Raw genomic sequence first — 15,287 nt, forward strand, 5'->3', positions numbered from 1 at the left:
AGAAGTGCTTCTAAGTGGAGTACATCTAATTATTCAGTTAAATTGACAGTTTCAGGTTTCAAAGCAGTGATTTCAACTATGAATTTACTTTAAGCATCTCTTTGCATTTATGTGTATGTAAGCCAATGCGAGTTGGTTTTCATGGGTTGTATAATATTTCTACTTACATTTTTTTTCTAAGAATGAAGCTATGAGTGATTTCCAGCCACATGTATGTTCTGTGTATATGTGGAATGTTATACTGTTGAATAAACACAGCTGCACTTATTAAATTGTATGAGCACACAAATACACATACATGCACATACACACACACCCTCGCACACACAATGGATTCAGATAATTCCCACTCAGGGTGTTTATTTGAGGGGGTTATGGTGTGGTCACTCAAGTATGTCTTCTTGCTTGATTTATTAGGCTCTTGTGTTGTTGGTTTAGGGAACATGAACACCCTGACCTAGATTTGTAAGTGTCCGTGCTATGGCAGTTCTTTCTCACTTTCATTCTTTACATAGCTTTCTCTTTCTCTTTACATAGCAGTTCTCTTCCAGGAACTGGGAAAAAAAATCATCCCATACATGTCCTGTGTAAATGGGATGCAATAATAGCCTATAAATGTAAAGCAAGAGAACAATTTTTCAAATATGAGACTACTATTTTTAAGGCCATTTAGCAATTTAACTTCTCTTTTTTTTTAAAATATTTTATACAAATTAAGGGAGAAAAGAATGTGTTTGATGTGTTTTCTAAGCCTATGACCATTTTCAGATGGGTTAAATACTCATAAAGAAAAGTGATTGAGCTCTTATTGTATACATTTCATTCCAACAAGAAGATAATGTGTTTACTATATTGAGTTATAGTTTATCATTCTGTGTCTGTCTTTCCTAGCTGGTGATAAATAAGAGCCAATGTTTTATTAATCTGTGCTATCTCTAATAAGAAGTGTGGTCCTTGGCACATAGGAAATCCCCCCCACCCCATGCCGAATTGAATGAATGAATTCCACTAGCATCTCAAAGCCAGCTCATGATAGAAGTAGAGAATAGAAGGCTGCGCAAAAAGTTTTTCATCTGTACCAGTCTGATGAAACAGCTCTTGTCAAGGCTACCAATAAGCTCCATCATATTAAATCCAATGGCAAATTATCAGTGCTATATTTTTTCAACTGCTCCTGTTGTTCTTTCTGTTTCCACTGTTACCCCACCACCCCATGCCCCACACTATTTAGTCTTCACAAAATAGTCAGGGTTTCTTTTTGAAACACAAGTTAGGTGGTGTCAGTCTCATCTTTAAAAGTCTTCCCAACTCGCATAGAATTCAATCCAGAGTTCTTACCATGGTCTTTAAGGATCTACATTTTTTTGCTCCTGATTGTATTTCTGGTCTCCTCTCCTACTTCTCTGTTGTTGACTCTGCTCCAGACACACTGGTCTCCTTGCTGGTCCTTGAGCTTGCCAAGTGTACGCTGTCCTCAGAGTGGTACACATGCTGTTTTCCTATAATTTTCTTCTCTCACAATCTACATGGCTTACTCCCTACTTCACTCAATGTTAAATTGTCCTATAGTGACAGCACTATATAAAATAACCTGTCTCATTCTCTAGTTCTTAGCTTTATTTTCATAATACATACCATTATCTTCCATTAAATATCTTGATGTTTTCTTTTTTGTTAATGTTTTCACTAGAATGTAACTTTGTATTTGCATGGACTTGGTCAGATTTATTCACTGTGGTTTTCTGGGAGCCTAGAACAGTGTCTGACAGATTGGAGGCACTTGTAAAGGCTTGTTTTATACAAATGAATGAAATATAAGTCTATTAGCCATGTTTGTTCTTGAAATGTGGTTTAAGTGATCCTTTAAAGCCTCCCAATATCTCTTAGATACAATGCTGAGTTTTGAGCAGGAAGTGAGGGAAAGATAGAAGCAAGAATCTTTTTAAAAACAATCAGTGTTACTATTAGGAATAATATGATTAAAAGTCCCTGGAAGAAAAATGCTTCTGCTACCCTTGCACAACTGATCTGCTTCGGAAAGAATATCTAGGCTCAGGAATGTAAGCTAAACACAGCCATAACTTAATAAGTCATGAGTGTGTTACTCTGCCTAACCAGTGAAGGGGACAGCCATGAATAAAAACTCATTAGATTAAGTGGTAACAGCAAAACAATGGCAACTGGACACGGTAGACATCCAGTTCTTTCTCTTTCTTCATTTGGAAGCAGGATTGACTCCTTTGAAATAAATAAGTACCCAGGTTTCTTGGAAAATTTGGGTGGGAAGAATAAATGAAACAAGATGGGATTGGGAGGGAGACAAACCATAAATGACTCTTAATCTCACAAAACAAACTGGGGGTTGCTGGGAGGAGGTGGGATTGGGAGAGGGGGAGGGGGCTATGGACATTGGGGAGGGGAGGCGAACCATAAGAGACTATGGACTCTGAAAAACAACCTGAGGGTTTTGAAGGGTCAGGGGTCGGAGGTTGGGGGAACAGGTGGTGGGTAATAGGGAGGGCACGTTTTGCATGGAGCACTGGGTGTTGTGCAAAAACAATGAATACTGTTATGCTGAAAAAAATAAATAAAATGGGAAAAAAAATTGGAAGGGGAGGCGAACCATAAGAGACTGTGGACTCTGAAAAACAACCTGAGGGTTTTGAAGGGTCAGGGGTGGGAGGTTGGGGGAACAGGTGGTGGGTAATAGGGAGGGCACGTATTGCATGGACAATGGGTGTTGTGCAAAAACAATGAATACTGTTACACTGAAAAAAAATAAATTAATTAATTAATTAAAAAATAAAAATAAAAAAATAAATAAATAAAATTTGGGTGGGAGACCTTAAAATATAATGGATGCATTTCTTTGTTTTTCTTCTGAAAAAAGCTTAGACTTAGAGGCAATGCTCAAATACAGGAATCCATTAAAACACCAGTGCATTAAAGGTCTTTTAAAAAGTTAGTGTATTATCTGTTTTCTTTTTATGTCTTATTCTTTTGGTATTTCAAAGTCAATTAAATCCTTTTGGAAGTTAGTAGGACTCAAAATACAAATATGTATACTTAATTATTTAGATGACCATCTCACATTATGATTTTAATGGGATGTCAGTGTCAGAGATAGAAATCAGATTCTACTTCTCTTAAAGGAATTCCCATTTCATGTCTTTTCCTGAATTTTCATATGGAATTCCAAATCTGTATAACATTCACAAATGTCTGTTGAGTGCAAAACATTTTATTATACCCTAACAAAAAGCTAGTTAGAGATGTATAGCATCTCTGTTAATGTAACATAACACCTATTGCAAGAAAAGCCTTATGTATTGTTAGCAATAAGTCTTACAGTCTTGATTTCATAATTTCACAGGTATGAAGAAAAATGGGTTTTTATGTAGTATTTAATGTGGATATCACTAAAAGGTCCATTAAGATAGGTAATGTCAGCCTCCAAGGGTCAGACTATTCTGAATGAAAGGTCCCCATAGAAACAATAAGGCCATACTTGTACATTGCAACAAAATCCCCCATGGGATAGTTGATTCAAAACTCAGACCATGTTCTTGATAGATTGGTGGTCAGTTGACACATGACAATCCATGTGATCTTCCAAACCTCCAGAATAAGCAAGTTGTCTAAAATGTTCGTCTTTGTGGTTGTAATCTCCTTATAATCTGTTTGAATGAAGCAAAAGTATGCTGTGCTTTAGGTAATGATAAGTGTAGATTTGGCATGAATACAAACTAAAGCAAAAGAAGAAGGATGTAGTTATAAATCTGTATTTATTCATATGCATTCTGAATAAAAAAGATAGATGTCTGGATTGGGAGATAAAATGTTGAATAAAAGGTGAAAGAAAGAAAAGAAAAGCATACAGTGTGTTCCAAAAAAACACTGCTATTATTAGTAAAGAACAATGTGCTTAAGATTTTAATCAGTTGCATCTCTTTGAGGTAGTATTCCAATTCTGATTTTTTCCCCAGACTTCTGTAATCTATTTCCATTTCTAGTTTAATGTCCCTTCAATGATAGTTATTGAATAACTACCTCTTTTAATTCCCTTTTCAAAGTCCTAAAAAATGGTTACTTAAATAATCAGCAACAGTAATCAGTAATAGCAATAATCAGCAGACTGTTTCGTTGTATCCTAAATACAGAAATCAAGAGAAAATATATTCAGGAGGTATTTTTCTAGAAATGTAGCTAATTATAATTAAATGAGTAAATGGGGGAAATTATGCAAACAATATCTGGAATGATTCTCTAACCACCCCAAGTTATTCATTTAGTCATTCACTATTTCATTTGACTATTTTTGAGAATCTGCTTAATGGTAAATCCAGTGCTGAGTTGACAAGGGTGCCGGCGATGACCTCTGTCCAAAGTCGTTGGGTGTAGCCTGTGAGGCAGACCTATAAATCATTAAGAAAAAGTAGTAGTAGAAGGGGAGTTTCACCTTTTAACCACATTTTATGTTAGTGTCAATTTTATTAGAAAAATGGAAAAACTTGGTTTTTTAATTGACTAGTTGATTGGCTGACCTGTGAAGTCAATCAAAATCATTAAACAAGCAAACAGCTGTAGATAGAGCCATACTTGAATGTTTTTGTAATTCCCACTTCATTAAATTTACAACTGTTATCAATTAGACTTATCAAATCACTTATTGAGTAAATATTACCAAACAGGTACTGAACATGTGCTGAATAAATGAGTTCTTCATTTGATTGCTCATTGAAAAATAATTGCTTTCATTCCTTCTATCATTATAATGTACATATGAATCATCTGCTCATCTCGTAAAAATGCAGCTTCAGATTCAGTCAGCCTAGAATGGGGTCTGAGATTCTGCATTTACAACAAGCTCCTAGGAGGTGCCAATGTTACTAGTCTATTTTTTGCACCTTTAGTGACAGAAATGTCTTCAATAGACAGCAACAATGTGGAAAGCTCCTGGAAGTCATGGCTCCAGCAGTGCCACATTCCTGTTACTTATGAGTGGTGGATCTTGGGAAATTTACTTATCTCTGAATCTTACTCTCCTCACCTTTTAGTAGGGAAAATGATACCTACCTGAATATATGAACTGAATGATATAATGAGTATGGACAATTTTACAACTTGAAAGTGTTAAACTAATAAATTGTTGAACACTACATCTGAAATTAATGATGTACTATAAGTTGACTAATTGAATTTAAAATGAAAAAGAAAAAAGCGTTCTGCATATATAATCCCTTTTTAAAAATTAGCATTATTATTATTAGCCTTTAAGTAGAGGTGAGTAGTAAGGAGCATCTTTATCTGAATACACAGTAACTTTATTGACAAACTAATGCAAATGAATATTCTGAGATACATAGCCTTAATGAAGTGCTTACTGGACATATAGGCACATACATAGATAGCATCTTCCTTAACTACCAAAGCAGTTAAATATGTGATCTGATTTTGCATGGTTTATAGCAGGATACTCTTTCATTTAGCATATTAATTATTATTTACAAGGTCATTGTGAAAAATGAGATGACCTTATATAACAAAGCTTCACAGCCAATATTTTATGGATAGACCACAAAGAGGTTAGAAATTGATGATTCATAGATCAGGAAATAATAAATAGCTAAACAACTTTACTGACTTGCCAAGCCATGTTCTGCAGTTTTACATTACCTTTTGGTTGTTAGCTATGTTTGTATTAGTGGTGATACCTTTGCAGGCTTAAACAGGATATTTACACATTTACACTCTTGGAGGTGCTGCCTGGAAATTCTCCCAGCATGACCAGGAGGCCAGGGGAAAAACTGTTGTTGTGCATCCATCAGAAGCATCATGTGTTCTGACCTCAAACAGTCATGGCATTCGCTGTCATAGGACACACCAATGCCCAATAAACACTACATGGTGTCACATTCATTTGAAAAACATTTATATATTAATTTTTGCATTTATAGTGGCCAGATATTGGATTCTATGGAATTTGAAAAGCTTGGAAAATAACGTCAGAAAAGAGCTGCAAATATTTAAAGATTTGAGAAATAAGATACATGAGAATAGGGAAAGCCAAGGACACCTTAACACACATTCTTACTTGAAATATTTGGAATCAACCCCTGCTCTGCATAGGATTTACTTACTCTTTTGTTCACATTCTTTTGAGAGTTTGCTTGTATTCATCATTTATTTAATTCTATCATATGTGTAGTTTTTTGTGTTTTATTTCATCTAGCAGGTGAAGATCCATGCCTTAACCTGCATGGTTTAGGTTGCAACCTAACCTAAACCATGGGTGTTTTCTTTCATTAAGTGCTTGTTGAATAAATAACCTATGAACCACCAATGCATACATGTAATTAATAGAAGTACAGGAATACTCAAGTGACAAGGCCAAAGCAATTATGTTGGAGGAGACTATATTCAAATATTGTCTGCAAATAGTCTTATTATCATGGGGTCACTGGCATGCGGAATAAGAGATTCAGAATTGTTTACTGAGAAAAGTATAAAATTTACTTGTAACAAAACTTTTATGTAGGCAAGTTGAGATACACCAGTAAGTCAAGAATACATAATTATTTCTGTATTTACCAGAGTAAAGCATCTGTGCCATCCCCATACCTAGTATCTCTGAGCACTTTGCTTTTCTTTTAAACAGCAACACACTACATTTTCTTCAGGTTTTCCAAGGGAATCCAGTCTTGCTGTGAGAGCCACTACTTGATTATCAGTAGCCTCTCTGGAATAGCTGAAGGTCAAGAGGCATGGATCACCTATTTCCAAGTCTATCCTCCTTCTACACTGAAACTGGTATGTCAACCATCCCCTGATCTCATGAATGCCAAGTCTAAAGTCTAACCTCCAAAACTTTATCTAACCTATCTGCAACAATTAACCTGGGTACTCTCTCCTCAAAAGGCTCTCTTTATTGGCTTCCTGGGATGCCATACTCTCCTAGTTTTTCTCCTTCTTTCAGACCACCCGTTCTCAGTCTATTCCTTTGATTATTAATGCTTTTCAAGGACTTGTCCCTTCTCTCCTTCTTGAACTCCACATTCCTTTGAGTGTCCTCTTTTCTTTCATGGTTTTAAGTATCCTTTATCTCGCCTTCATATGTAATGTGAGCCTCCTATTTGTAATTCTCTCCAGATTTAATCCATACTGAATTTTCAATTTTTAAAATGTAGCTAGTACATGCATGAAGAAAACTCACTGCCAAAATCTAAAAAATAAAAAATAAGAGACAGGCATGATTTTGTGCTTGGAAACCATGCATCCATCTGTTAGCCAAGGTTAGAAATCCTTGCCTGATCATCTGCCCAACCCCTCCCATAACCTGTTCTGTCCTTCACCCTCCTGTAGCTGCTCTCTGAACTTTGCCTAGACTCCACTAGACTCCACTGTTGGGAAGCTTGACAAGTACTTCTTCTGGCCAAGAGAAGTTGTCATCAAGTTTCACAGAAATTACTCACCATTCAGAAAGAGTGTATGCTTTACCAAAAGAATTCACCTTATGGCCCTTTCAAGTAACCAATTCTCTAAGGAAATTTAATATTTGATTTAACTAATCAAAATTAGATTTACTCACATTTGGAAAACATGTCTGTAGTTCTGCCTCACTTTATGTAATGTTTGTCCCTGAAATACATATAAATCAGATAGTTGTAAGCTGAATAATAGTCAAATACATTAACCAATTTGCTAAGGAAAATAGAAATACTTCCATATGGGTGTCTGGGTGGCTCAGTGGGTTAAAGCCTCTGCCTTCAGCTCAGGTCATGATCCCAGGGTCCCGGGATCGAGCCCCACATTGGGCTCTCTGTTCAGCAGGGAGTCTGCTTCTTCCTCTCTCTCTGCCTGCCTCTCTGCCTGCTTGTGATCTCTGTCTGTCAAATAAATAAATAAAATCTTTAAAAAAAAAAGAAATACTATCATAAATAATAAGCATCTAACATAGCTGTTGTGTAAATTTGGACTTTATGTATTAAGTGTACCTAATTTCGGAGGCGTACTTATATTAGTGTATAAGAGGGAAAAGGAGAGATTAACACTTGTTCAGGACCTGCCAGGTGTCAGGGATCATGCCAGGAATTGTGGCCTATCATTATCAGAGAGCATGGGTTTTTGTTATGTTTTGTTTTCTGTGTGGTAGGGTATAAATCAGAAAAGCAATGTTTGTTCTATGTTCGAAAATGTTTTTACTCCCCCAAAACGAACTGCCTCTGAGTTTGCTTTTCTTCATTACCATGACCCAGGAAATCCATATCAGACTTTTGGGTATTTCTTTCCATTCAGTCTCTTTCTACCCTTCTTCTTTTCCTAAGACAGCTCCAAGGGACAAATCTCACGATAAAGTTTTTTTTTTTTTTTTTTTTTTTTTTTTTTTTTTTTTTTTTTTACCATTAGATGAGTTTTTAACACAAAAAGAACTATTGGATAGATAGATGATAGAGAGTTTTTGTTTTTCTGCCTTGGCTAATGAAACTTAGTTGAAGTGATAGTAACCACTTAAGGCCCCTGGGAACAGATTCCTTCCACGTCTATAGCTACATGTAAGCCTCTTTGCTCCCATGTGGTACTGGGACAGTCTCTTATTTCCACTTGTCACAAAGGTGGGGTGGTCTGTGGTCCACAGCTTCCATTCTTTGACAAGAATTTCTTAGCTAAAAGTATAACGAGGTGGGAAAGACACAAGAGAGCACTTAACTACATTAACACTTAGAGAAGAACTTAGGCCCCACCTTCCACTCCTGATCACCTTCCAGCCACCTCCCCACCCCCTTCCCACCACTCTATGGGCTTGCAGATAGAACAGCAGCACTTGTGTTAACAACTTGGCGGCTGCAGGAAGCCAGACCCTAGGAAGCAACAAGATATTTCCCTCTGGGCTGCCCTGGCTTGGGGCTTCCCTTCCTTTCCTGTGTCAACAAAGCCTTCATTTCCCAACTCACAGGTCATAGAATAAGCAAAATTTCTGTTTTTTTTTCACCTTCCCTTCTGGGTGGAGAGAAGACTCTTAGAATTTATATAGCTAAGTTGTGTTGATTTTACCTTCATTAGTGGCTCCAACTCATTAAAAAAAAAAAGCATTAGGGATTTAAAAAATGTATCTGAAAAATAAAATACATAAAACTCTAGTCCCTATTCTAGAACACAGAGCAAACAAAATATTCAGAGCAGAAGTGCCTAATTGTGTTTCACATAGTTAACATGTTAATAAATTGCAATATGTCTGTGCTCTATGCAGAGAATAGTTAATAACCCAACAGTTAATGCAAATGGAAGTTTATTTATTAATTGAGAATCCTGCAATAATATAAAAGAGGCTGATCAAAATTTAAAGGAATGCAAAACATAAAGTTTGTATCTTTTTTTTCCCATTTTATTTATTTTTTCAGGGTAACAGTATTCATTGTTTTTGCACAACACCCAGTGCTCCATGCAAAACGTGCCCTCCCCATTACCCACCACCTGTTCCCCCAACCTCCCACCCCTGACCCTTCAAAACCCTCAGGTTGTTTTTCAGAGTCCATAGTCTCTTATGGTTCGCCTCCCCTTCCAAATTTTTTTTTTTTAATAAACATATAATGTATTTTTATCCCCAGGGGTACAGGTCTGTGAATCGCCAGGTTTACACACTTCAAGCACTCACGATAGCAAATACCCTCCCCAATGTCCATAGCCCCCCCCTCCCAATCCCACCTCCCCCCAGCAACCCCCAGTTTGTTTTGTGAGATTAAGAGTCATTTATGGTTTGTCTCCCTCCCAATCCCATCTTCTTTCATTTATACTTCTCCTAGCCCCCTAAACCCCCATGTTGCTTCTCCATGTCCTCATATCAGGGAGATCATATGATAGTTGTCTTTCTCCGATTGACTTATTTCACTAAGCATGATACGCTCTAGTTCCATCCACGTCGTCGCAAATGGCAAGATTTCATTTCTTTTGATGGCTGCATAGTATTCCATTGTGTATATATACCACTTCTTCTTTATCCATTCATCTGTTGATGGACATCTAGGTTCTTTCCATAGTTTGGCTATTGTAGACATTGCTGCTATAAACATTCGGGTACACGTGCCCCTTCGGATCACTATGTTTGTATCTTTAGGGTAAATACCCAGTAGTGCAATTGCTGGGTCATAGGGTAGTTCTATTTTCAACATTTTGAGGAACCTCCATGCTGTTTTCCAGAGTGGTTGCACCAGCTTGCATTCCCACCAACAGTGGAGGAGGGTTCCCCTTTCTCCACATCCTCGCCAGCATCTGTCATTTCTTGACTTGTTAATTTTAGCCATTCTGACTGGTGTGAGGTGATATCTCATTGTGGTTTTGATTTGTATTTCCCTGATGCCGAGTGACGTGGAGCACTTTTTCATGTGTCTGTTGGCCATCTGGATGTCTTCTTTGCAGAAGTGTCTGTTCATGTCCTCTGCCCATTTCTTGATTGGATTGTTTGTTCTTTGGGTGTTGAGTTTGCTAAGTTCCTTATAGATTTTGGATACTAGCCCTTTGTCTGATATGTCGCTTGCAAATATCTTCTCCCATTCTGTCAGTTGTCTTTTGGTTTTGTTAACTGTTTCCTTTGCTGTGCAAAAGCTTTTGATCTTGATGAAATCCCAATAGTTCATTTTTGCCCTTGCTTCCCTTGCCTTTGCCGTTGTTCCTAGGAAGATGTTGCTATGGCTGACGTCGAAGAGGTTGCTGCCTGCATTCTCCTCAAGGATTTTGATGGATTCCTTTCTCACATTGAGGTCCTTCATTCATTTGGAGTCTATTTTCGTGTGTGGTGTAAGGAAGTGGTCCAATTTCATTTTTCTGCATGTGGCTGTCCAATTTTCCCAGCACCATTTATTGAAGAGGCTGTCTTTTTTCCATTGGACATTCTTTCCTGCTTTGTCGAAGATTAGTTGACCATAGAGTTGAGGGTCGATTTCTGGGCTCTCTATTCTGTTCCACTGATCTATGTGTCTGTTTTTGGGCCAGTACCATGCTGTTTTGATGATGACAGCTTTGTAATAGAGCTTGAAGTCCGGAATTGTGATGCCACCAACTTTGGCTTTCTTTTTCAATATTCCTTTGGCTATTCGAGATCTTTTCTGGTTCCATATAAATTTGAGGATTATTTGTTCCATTTCTTTGAAAAAAATGGATGGTATTTTGATAGGGATTGCATTAAATGTGTAGATTGCTTTAGGTAGCATGGACATTTTCACAATATTTATTCTTCCAATCCAGGAGCATGGAACATTTTTCCATTTCTTTGTGTCTTCCTCAATTTCTTTCATGAGTACTTTATAATTTTCTGCCTATAGATTCTTAGCCTCTTTGGTTAGGTTTATTCCTAGGTATCTTATAGTTTTGGGTACAATTGAAAATGGGATGGACTCCTTAATTTCTCTTTCTTCAGTCTTGTTGTTGGTGTACAGAAATGCAACTGATTTCTGTGCATTGATTTTATATCCTGACACTTTACTGAATTCCTGTACAAGTTCTAGCAGTTTTGGAGTGGAGTCTTATGGGTTTTCCACATATAGTATCATATCATCTGCGAAGAGTGATAGTTTGACTTCTTCTTTACCAATTTGGATGCCTTTAATTTCTTTTTGTTGTCTGATTGCTGAGGCTAGGACTTCTAGTACTATGTTGAATACCAGTGGTGATAATGGACATCCCTGCCGTGTTCCGGACCTTAGCGTAAAAGTTTTCAGTTTTTCTCCATTGAGGATGATATTTGCGGTGGGTTTTTTATAGATGGCTTTGATAATATTGAGGTATGTGCCTTCTATCCCCACACTTTGAAGAGTTTTGATCAGGAAGGGATGCTGTACTTTGTCAAATGCTTTTTCAGCATCTATTGAGAGTATCATATGGTTCTTGTTCTTTCTTTTATTAATGTGTTCTATCACATTGATTGATTTGCGAATGTTGAACCAACCCTGCAGCCCTGGAATAAATCCCACTTGATCGTGGTGAATAATCCTTTTAATGGACTGTTGGATCCTATTGGCTAGTATTTTGACGAGAATTTTTGCATCTGTGTTCATCAAGGATATTGGTCTGTAGTTCTCTTTTTTGGTGGGATCCTTGTCTGGTTTTGGGATCAAGGTGACGCTGGCCTCATAAAATGAGTTTGGAAGTTTTCCTTCCATTTCTATTTTTTGGAACAGTTTCAGGAGAATAGGAATGAGTTCTTCTTTAAATGTTTGGTAGAATTCCCCTGGGAAGCCGTCTGGCCCTGGGCTTTTGTTTGTTTGGAGATTTTTGATGACTGTTTCAATCTCCTTACTGGTTATGGGCCTGTTCAGGTTTTCTATTTCTTCCTGGTTCAGTTGTGGTAGTTTATATGTCTCTAGGAATGCATCCATTTCTTCCAGATTGTCCAATTTGTTGGCGTAGAGTTGCTCATAGTATGTTCTTATAATTGTCTGTATTTCTTTGGTGTGAGTTGTGATCTCTCCTCTTTCATTCATGATTTTATTGATTTGGGTCCTTTCTCTTTCCTTTTGAATGAGTCTGGCCAGGGGTTTATCAATCTTATTGATTCTTTCAAAGAACCAGCTCCTAGTTTCATTGATTTTTTCTATTGTTTTTTTGGTTTCTATTTCATTGATTTCTGCTCTGATCTTTATGATTTCTCTTCTCCTGCTGGGTTTAGCGTTTCTTTCTTGTTCTTTCTCCAGCTCCTTTACGTGTAGGGTTAGGTTGTGTACTTGAGACCTTTCTTGTTTCTTGAGAAAGGCTTGTACCGCTATATATTTTCCTCTCAGGACTGCCTTTGCTGTGTCCCACAGATTTTGAACTGTTGTGTTTTCATTATCATTTGTTTCCATGAATTTTTTCAATTCTTCTTTAATTTCCTGGTTGACCCATTCATTCTTTAGAAGGATGCTGTTTAGTCTCCATGTATTTGGGTTCTTTCCAGCTTTCCTCTTGTGATTGAGTTCTAGCTTCAGAGCATTGTGGTCTGAAAATATGCAGGGAATGATCCCAATCTTTTGATACCGGTTGAGACCTGATTTGGGACCCAGGATGTGATCTATTCTGGAGAAGGTTCCATGTGCACTAGAGAAGAATGTGTATTCTGTTGCTTTGGGATGAAATGTTCCGAATATATCTGTGATGTCCATCTGGTCCAGTGTGTCATTTAAGGCCTTTATTTCCTTGTTGATCTTTTGCTTGGATGATCTGTCCATTTCAGGGAGGGGAGTGTTCAAGTCCCCTACTATTATTGTATTATTATTGATGTGTTTCTTTGAGTTTGTTATTAATTGGTTGATATAGTTGGCTACTCCCACGTTAGGGGCATAGATATTTAAAATTGTTAGATCTTGTTGGACAGACCCTTTGAGTATGATATAGTGTCCTTCCTCATCTCTTATTATAGTCTTTGGCTTTAAATCTAATTGATCTGATATAATGATTGCCACCCCAGCTTTCTTCTGATGCCCATTAGCATGGTAAATTGTTTTCCACCCCCTCACTTTAAATCTGGAGGTGTCTTCGCGTCTAAAATGAGTTTCTTGTAGGCAACATACTGATGGGTTTTGTTTTTTTATCCATTCTGATACCCTGTGTCTTTTGATTGGGGCATTTAGCCCATTAACATTCAGGGTAACTATTGAGAGATATGAATTTAGTGCCATTATGAGTCTGTAAGGTGACTGTTACTGTATATTTTCTCTGTACCTTTCTGATCTACTACTTTTAGGCTCTCTCTTTGCTTAGAGGAACCCTTTCAATATTTCCTGGAGAGCTGGTTTGGTGTTTGCAAATTCTTTCAGTTTTTGTTTGTCCTGGAAGCTTTTGATCTCTCCTTCTATTTTCAATGATAGCCTAGCTGGATAGAGTATTCTTGGCTGCATGTTTTTCTCGTTTAGTGCTCTGAATATATCATGCCAGCTCTTTCTGGCCTGCCAGGTCTCTGTGGATAAGTCTGCTGCCAATCTAATATTTTTACCATTGTATGTTACAGACTTCTTTTCTCGGGTTGCTTTCAGGATTTTCTCTTTGTCACTAAGACTTGTCAATTTTACTATTAGGTGACGGGGTGTGGACCTATTCTTGTTGACTTTGAGGGGGGTTCTCTGCATCTCCTGGATTTTGATGCTTGTTCCCTTTGCCATATTAGGGAAATTCTCTCCAATGATTCTCTCCAATAGACCTTCTGCTCCCCTCTCTGTTTCTTCTTCTTCTGGAATCCCAATTATTCTAATGTTGTTTCGTCTTATGGTGTCACTTATCTCTCGAATTCTCCCCTCATGGTCCAGTAGCTGTTTGTCCCTCTTTTGTTCGGCTTCTTTATTCTCTGTCATTTGGTCTTCTATATCACTAATTCTTTCTTCTGCCTCATTGATCCTAGCAGTGAGAGCCTCCATTTTTGATTGCACCTCATTAATAGCTTTTTTGATTTCAACTTGGTTAGATTTTAGTTCTTTAATTTCTCCAGAAAGGGCTTTAATATCTCCTGAGAGGGTTTCTCTAATATCTTCCATGCCTTTTTCGAGCCCGGCTAGAATGTTCAGAATCGTCATTCTGAACTCTTGATCTGACATAGTACCAATGTCTGTGTTGATTAGGTCCCTAGCCTTTGGTACTGTCTCTTGTTCTTTTGTTTGTGGTGATTTTTTCCGCCTTGTCATTTTGTCCAGATAAGAGGATATGAAGGAGCAAATAAACTACTAAAAGGGTGGCAAAGTCCCCAGAAAAATGTGCTGTAACCAAATCAGAAGAGACCCCTAATTGTGGGGGGGAGAAAGGGGATAAAAACGGGTTCTGGAAAAAAAAAAGAAAAAAAATTTAAAAAATAAAACAAATAAAGAAAAAATATTAAAAAGAAAGAAAAAATATATATATTTAGATAAACTAGTCAAAAAACGTTAAAAAAGAAAAGGGTAAAAGTTTTAAAAAATTTAGCAGAAGAAGAAAAAAGAAAAAAAAATTGAAAAAAGAGAAAAAAAAAATTGAAGTAGCCGCAAGACTAAAGAATCATGGGGAGAAAGCCATGAGTTCCGTGCTTTGCTTTCTCCTCCTCTGGAATTGTGCTTCTGTCTTAGGAATTGAACCTACTTTCCTTGATAGATGAACTTCATCCTGGCTGTATATTTTGTTGATCTTCTGGGGGAGGGGCCTGTTGTAGTGACTCTCAAGTGTCTTTGCCCTAGGCAGGATTGCACCGCCCTTACCGGCGGCTGGACTAAGTAATCGGCTCGTGTTCGCTTTTGGGAGCTTCTGTTCCCTGAACGCTTTCAGTAGAATTCCAGAGGACGGGAATGAAAATGGCTGCC

Source organism: Meles meles, chromosome 1, assembly GCF_922984935.1.
Source record: "Meles meles chromosome 1, mMelMel3.1 paternal haplotype, whole genome shotgun sequence".
Lineage (NCBI taxonomy): Eukaryota > Metazoa > Chordata > Mammalia > Carnivora > Mustelidae > Meles > Meles meles.